Source organism: Strongylocentrotus purpuratus, unplaced genomic scaffold (assembly GCF_000002235.5).
Source record: "Strongylocentrotus purpuratus isolate Spur 01 unplaced genomic scaffold, Spur_5.0 spur5_scaffold_8, whole genome shotgun sequence".
NCBI classification, from domain to species: domain Eukaryota; kingdom Metazoa; phylum Echinodermata; class Echinoidea; order Camarodonta; family Strongylocentrotidae; genus Strongylocentrotus; species Strongylocentrotus purpuratus.
The window spans coordinates 17,850,219-17,858,128 of NW_022145614.1; the positions used below are offsets into that span (position 1 = coordinate 17,850,219).

The following is a 7,910-nucleotide window of genomic DNA, read 5'->3' on the forward strand; positions in this document are numbered from 1 at the left end:
TTTCTCTCTCTCTCTTTCTATCTTTCTTTATCTATCTCCCTCCCTCTCTCCTTATGGTACTGAAGTGTGACGTCATATTAGCCAAGTTGTCAAGGTTGCTGGTTCAAAACATTTTTGTGCTAGTATTTTATTTCGTTAATTCCTTTACACTTTTCCTCAATAATATTCGAGAATACAGTTGATTACTGATTAAATCTGTTCTGTTCCTTTACCAAATGGGTCTTCATTCTTAGAGAAAATTATTAAAAACAACTATCAAACTCACCAATCACCAATACTCTGATGACATCAGGAGCATCCTCCCTTCTGATTCCACACTGGCATCAGGGGGAAATATCGAGCATCAGTTTAAGCGGCGATTTCCGTAGCCCCGTGATTCATGGTAAGGGCGATACCTCTGAAAACTGATGTAAGTCGCTCCTTATGACAGCTTTTTCGGTCGCACGAATATTCTGTAGTCATTGAATTAAAGATATTCGGAGTTCTGCAATTCAGAGCCAGTGAGTTAAAAACGGACTGTTGGACAAAATATAAAGAGACGTCAATCGACGAAGTGGTGTGATATGAGAATGGGAGTGTAACCGTCTGTCTGGTCTGTGCGGTATCTAGCGTATCAAGACACGCTTTATTATTAGACCTGGGGAATTCCACGTCTCAAAAATTCCCAGTGAGTGTATGCATGTCAATAGTCAAGGAATAGGTTTAAAGCATGAAGGCTGCGCATAATTAGTAATTTTACATAATATCATGTCAGCATAATGTCTAAAAAATAGCTTGGTCTTGATAATTCTACTTAGATTCAGAGCAATTAACTAATGACTATTAAAATTATAATAACAACAGTAAGAAGAAGAGGAAAAAGAAGAGGAAGAAATAAATTATATAATATTGTATCCAATTTTGTCCATATAAATAATAATAATACATAAGATTTATAAGGCGAAAAATCCACTTGACAGTCAAATGCTCAAGGCGCAGCTTGTGCAAAAGATGAAATACATGTACATGATACATTTATGAAGGTGGAGAGCGGCATGTGTGGATTAATATCTTGCCAAAAGACATTAGTGCTGGGCTGGGATTCGAACCCTACGACAAGTCACTGAGAGTCGAGTGATTGAACCACTATACCTCAACCACTCCACAGTATATGGAGGTGTCATAATTTTAAAGACGTCAATTTAATAGGCCTACCAGGATTTATATATTATGATTGATATAATGAATGGTCTGTCACCCCAACTCCTCTTTGTTCTTGAGGTGTACTTTTTCCACTTTTCTTTTTCAAAGGTATTTCCTGTTTTTATTGATATTTCTTTATTTCAAATGCGATACTGTTGTGTATAACGTCTGCATGATACTTATTAATATAAAAAAATCCCTCTCCCCCCCCCCCCCCCCCCCCACTCTCCATAAAAACAGTTTTAAAATTAATTTAAGCGCAAAAATTGTAAAGCGTGGTTTCATGATTGCAATTAAAAACTATACAACCATATACAAGTATGCTTGTATTCCTGTGCGTGTAATCATTATCTGGTATTCAACAGAGCACGTCTACAGTAATATTATGTTATCGTACGAGAGCGGGGATCCCCGTGTGTCGCGTGATGTCTGACGCGATTCACCCGGAATTGAAAGACCGTGACCTTTCGTGAATAGTTCGCTTATGCCATTATCAACGTATGCTTGCATCGAGGCTGAATTTATTTATACCATGCTTTGATCAAAATACACTGTAGCCTACCTTACACCAGGGAGTTTCCTGCTTCCACGGTTTACACAACAAAGGTGACAAAGTAAACATAATACAGTATATTTTTCAAGTTTATGCAATAATGACGCATGTACACGCATAATTTTAAAGTCTCTCTTATAATCATAGCGTACACTTACAAAGTGAAAAATCATGATGAACACCCTTCTCTGAGCAGTCAAATTAATTCATTTAAACTCTATGTAATTCTCTCATCAAAATGAAATTTTGCTATCGCATTTCCTGTATTTCTGATGAATGATGATTATAATATTAATGATTTTGTTCCCTTCAAACGGATCGACATTCTTATACAGGAGGTAATTTTCATTGATTGGTGTTAATTTTTGAAGCGCATCCGATTCATCATAAGGTAAATATACCATGAAAGAAAGACAACTACTATTTTCAAATAATGTATGCCTAGGCCCAGGTACGGCGATCCTGGGGAACAGGGGACTCGCCCCCCCCCCCCCCCGGAAAATTTGAAAAAGTGCCAAATATATGTATAGCATATACTGACTATAAAGACTACGTCAAACTTTTTCGGCGTTGGAGGACCCATAAGCGCAGCGTTAAGATTAATAAAAGTGCAAAAAAAATTCTTGCTCGGTCGCTACGCTCCCTCGCATAAGATCCTTCCAAATGTAGACCTACAAGTAAGTATCGTAGAAAATCTGTATTCCGTTGGTATCACCATGAACCTAATGGTATCACGCAAGTACAGTTTACGCTATGCTCCCTCGCCCCTCGCAACCCCCCCCCCAACCCCCCCCCCCCCCCCAACCGCTCATGAAAAGAAATCGTTGCCCCTGTCTAGGCCTATATATGGTATTGGTAAATGAATAAAAGCTGCTCTGACATTGTCTACTTTCTATTGCGCAACATCTGTCTGGGGAAATTCAACATAACCGGGTATTGCGAAACAATAACAAGCGTTCACATACAATTTGTGAAATGCCATTGTTGCATAGTTTACACACCTAGCCCCCCCCCCCCCCCCACACACACACACACACACATACACGCACATCTTCTCTCTATATATCTCCCACACTCACACATACAATCCTCTTCTCTCTCTCTCTCTCTCTCTCTCTATTTCTCTCTCTCATACACACACATACACGCATCTTCTATCTCTCTCTCTCAAACACACACACACACGCGCGCACGCGCGCGCGTGAAAATCATAGTCTCACACTTGAACAGACTTACACATAATTTGCCTGTCACTGTTTGTCAATGACATGGTAGACAAAAAGTACACCTGTACACTGTCACTGTTGCCCATGAAGTTGGAATACTTTTTTTTCTCGACCTCTTTTCAGGAAATAATTGTAAAAATATGATTTATTATTTATAGATGAAGATAACATTTATATATTCTCATACTTTTATAGATCTAAAGGGTCGTAGAGATTGATCAAAATGAATAAAGCTCTTAAAAGATAGAAACGTTATCAATAATTAATTGTAACAGTTATTTGTAATGAAAGGAGGTGAAGAAAAGTATTCGAACTCTATTGGTAACAATGTATGCTTTACTGAAAATCGTTCCAATCGCATCCGATTCATTATAACGTAAATTAATACCATGAATTCCTGAAAGACAACCATGTTCAAATAATGTATGCCTAGGCCCAGGGGCGGCGATCCTGGGGGATGGGGGACTCGCCCCCCCCCCCCCGGAAAATTTGAAAAAGTGCAAAAATATGTAAAGCAAATACTGACTATAAAGACTACGTGAAACTGTTTCGGTGTTGGAGGGCCCAAGAGTGCAGCCTAACGATTAATAAAAATGCAAAAAAAATGTCTCGCTCGGTCGCTACGCTCCCTTGAATAATATCCTTCAAAATGTAGGCCTACAAGTAAGTATTGTAGGAAATGTGTATTCCGTTGGTATCACGCAAGTACAGTTTACGCTATGCTCCCTCGCTCTTCGCATTTCTCCCCCACCCCCCCCCTCCCCTGGTCATGAAAAGAAATCGTTGCCCCTGTCTAGGCCTATATGATATGGTATTGGTAAATAAATAAAAGCTGCTTTGACGTTGTCTACATGCTATTGCGCAACATCTGTATGGGGAAATTGCACATAACCGGGTATTGCGAAATAATAACAAGCGTTCGCATACAATTTGTGAAATGCCATTGTTGCATATTTTACACCCTATCCCCCCCCCCCCCCAACCTACACACACCTATTTTCTCTCTATATCTCCCACACTTACACATACACACCTCTTCTCTCTCTTTCTCTCTCAAACACACACATACACGCACGCACACATCAAACACACATATTATATTTCTCTATCTTATACGTATACACCTCTTCTCTTTCTTTCTCTCAACATACACGCCTTTTCTCTCTCTCTCCCACCCCCTCTCTCATATATATACACACACGCACACCCACACATCTTCTCTCTCTCTCTCTCTCTTTCTCTATCTCATACACACACATATACACGCATCTTCTATCTCTTACACACACATACACACACACGCGTGAAAATCCTAGACTCACACTTGAACAGACTTACACATAGCCTGTCACTGTTTGTCAATGACATGCACCTGTACACTGTTACCCATGAAGTTGGAATACTTTTTCTCGACCTCTTTTGATGAAATAATTGTGATAACATGATTTATTATTTATAGATGAAGATAACATTTATATATTCTCATACTTTTATAGATCTAAAGGGTCGTAGAGATTGATCAATAAAGCTTTTAGAAGATAGAAACGTTATCAAGAATAATTGTAACAGTTATTTTTAATGAAAGGAGGTGAAGAAAAATATTCCAACTTTATTGGTAACATTGTATGCATAACTAAAAATCGTTCCAATGCGTCTTCATCTCTATATCTCTCCCTCTTTTTAATGTGTTGCCTTCCTGCGTCTATCGTAAAGGGAAAGTGTACTAGGAATGTACATGTACAGTGATTTATCAAAAGCAAACAATTATAATAATGATAAAAACAGAAATGATGTATTAATTTTAATCGATAAAACGCAACTCTGTGACATACCATTTGAGTAAGTGGAACGTACTCGATCACTATGCAATGAGTTTTTCAATCTTTGATTTCCAAATTTAATTCAGATATAACAATATAACTTATTCTTTTTTTAATTTAAAATTCAACGAAGCTTTTTCCCGTTTACAGTTTTCATAACCTTGCAAAACATGCATGACTAAATTAGACATCTTTGCACGTACATGAACAATAACTTGAGGATTTAAGACTAATAATACGATAACTGCAATAAAATATACACATTGGTTTTGAAATGACTTATATATTTGATAAGTGATGCGCTATTTATAACGTAATGTCATATTTTATCTAGCAGTTGACAAACATAACACATCCTTTTCACAATCATTTGCAAACACTTGCATTCCGATGTGTAATACATTACCTCCTGATCTTAATAAGAGTGTGGTCAAAAATACCAGGAATATTTATTCGATGGTCGCCGAAATTAAACTAAACTTAAGTAGTTCTTCATATCGTTAAGAAAATATGTCACACGTACAATAATTGCAGTTTACCAACTGATAATCAAGTAATATACATTATTTTATTCACTCGTTAAAGGCACACTGTCCTACTTGCTCCCTCTATATAGAAAACTTCCCAAATCGGTGCCTGTTGGTCCCCCATGATCCTCTTTTTCTTATGTTAAATGAGAGCTGAGTTAATGAGATAGCCACCTGTCACAGTGGCCTCGCTGGCTCGCTGGGTGGTCTCATCCCTTCTAGCTGCAGTAGTAAACCCTGCCTTTAAGTAAGATGTAATGCACCTAAAGTTAACGCAAGCAATATTATACAATTGACCCAATCCCCCCCCCCCCCCCCACCCCCGGTCTGATCATGGCAGCAAATGCGAAATTTGACACATCACCGTTGGTTCTAAGGACAATTATCTCAAAGTTAATTTAGTACCAGTTGTTAGTACAAAAACATTCCGCCATCATAACATAATATTGTGAAAATATCAATTACGTGATTTACCAAAGGTGTTCTGCTCTTATATAGACATAAAATGAAAATACATGAAATATACATTGTACAGCATTTTTCATATAAAGAATGGTACCATACACGATCAAATGGACAAAAGAAAGAAATGCTCACAGCCAATCAAATGCACGATTTCAGTAGCTTAAAACAGTAATTGTAACTTGTAACAAGTTTTGAAAAATGGATGTGACGTGGGAAAGAAGTATGTCTCTATTGAGTGTGGAAAAACCTTCGGTTCAAGGTTGTTTGTCATACTTGTCCTGTTATTTTACGGTTCGATGAACAATAAGGTGATTCCATAAAATGTGTTCCTTTCGACTTTGAACAATTATCCAGTTATTTCATTTATAAATGAAAACATCTCGATATGACTTTCGACTGATGGTTCTTTATGGTATCATCAACATTATGAAATGGTCATATCAAGGTTATTTTTTGTTGTTGAAAAATACAAATGGGAAAAGGGCATGTAGGAGACACGCTTTTCAAAATAATTATATGTGGCTCTTCATTGGTCAATTTTGGATTATTTACTAATTCATTCATCAAATTGCAGAAAATCGTTTAACCCTAATAAGGCCGGGGGGGGGCCATTATGGCCCCCCCCCCCCCTCCACAATTTTTCTGATTGCTCAGGAACGCATGTGGATGGCGCCCCGCCGCTCGCTGACTTTTTTCTTTCAAGCCTTGCGCAACTTTTAAAATAATTTTTTTGAAAATCGGACCTACGGTTACAAGGTCACGTGACCTTTTGTCCTTGCATGTCAGCCTGAAAATCGCTCATTTTCGTGATTTGTGTACAAAACGTATGGAAAAGTCATTTTTCCTAAAAACAGATCAAACATGGGTTATTGGGTCTTGATTAAAGTTTAGGTGGTTGTTTTGGGAGTCAAAATAGTTGAATTGTAGTAAAAGATGAAATAAAACAACAAAACAATGAAATACATAAGTTAAAAAAACAATGAAATACATAAGAAATTATCAAAACAAGGGATAACATAAGAAATAAGCTGGCTCTTCCAAATTTTTTGTCGTATTATTATTCAGAATGGTCTAATGAATATATCTAGTGAAAAAGAATGCTTAAATATGAATAATATATGATTTATGGGTAAAAATGTGATTTTTATGACTTTATTTGCATAAATTACCATAAATATGCAAATGAGTGAATTTTTCAAAAAATTGAAATTATCATATTATTCTTTACACTTTACTTGACATGCATGCAAATTTTCGCGGCGATCGGCCGCTTCGCGGCCGAGATCTTAAGGGGGGCCATAATGGCCCCCCCCCCGGCCCTACTAAGACTTCAAATAGCCCGGCCCTATTAGGGTTAATATAAAGCATACACTTTACTTTACATGTTAAGTGGTATAATACATAGACAGAAATATCATAATCAAGTATGTCTAAATGATACCACTTGCAGTTCTATCAATGAATTTACAAGAAATGCCTGATTGTTTCGTACGTTCCAGCAATTTATTTTTATTTTCTCACTGTATTTTGGGTTCTTGATTAGGATAATCCAGGACGAAATCACACACAAAAATAGAATGACTTAAAATAGCTACATTCACATTGTTTTTGTATTTTCTCTTTAAATCAGCATGACAAAGCCTCTATTGCAAAATCTTGAGAAATAACGTCGTTTTTAAAGATTTTGAATAACATCAATGGGAAATAGAAGACACGCTCTTTAAGATCACCCTATACAGGTTTCCATTCATCGAATTGCAGAAAAACCGTTCAATATAAAGCATACACTTTACTTTACATGTGAAGTGGTATAGTACATAGACAGAAATGTTACAATAATAAGTATGTCTAAATGATACAACTTGCAGTTCTATCGATGAATTTACAAGAAAATCCCGTATAATTATATAAAGATTGTTTCGTAGGTAATTTTCGAACTTTAAACGGTTACTTTACTATTCTGGATTCTTGATTAGGATAATCGAGAATGAAATCACACAAACAAAAATAAAATGACTTAAAATAACTAAATTCACATTGCGTTTTTTTTTCTCTTTACGTCAGCACGAAAAAGTTTCTATTGAAAATTTCATGAGAAATCACGTCAAGAGAACGTGTAGTTGATTTCTACATCACT

At 36.7% G+C, this 7,910-nt stretch overlaps 1 long non-coding RNA gene across 1 annotated transcript; it reads left to right on the forward strand.

The window, feature by feature from the left end:
- The first annotated feature begins 6,272 nt into the window (after positions 1-6,272).
- Positions 6,273-7,190, forward strand: LOC115920291. Its single transcript, XR_004062299.1, has 2 exons — positions 6,273-6,353; positions 7,126-7,190. It is a non-coding gene; the product is annotated as an uncharacterized LOC115920291 (long non-coding RNA).
- The last annotated feature ends 720 nt before the right edge of the window (positions 7,191-7,910 follow it).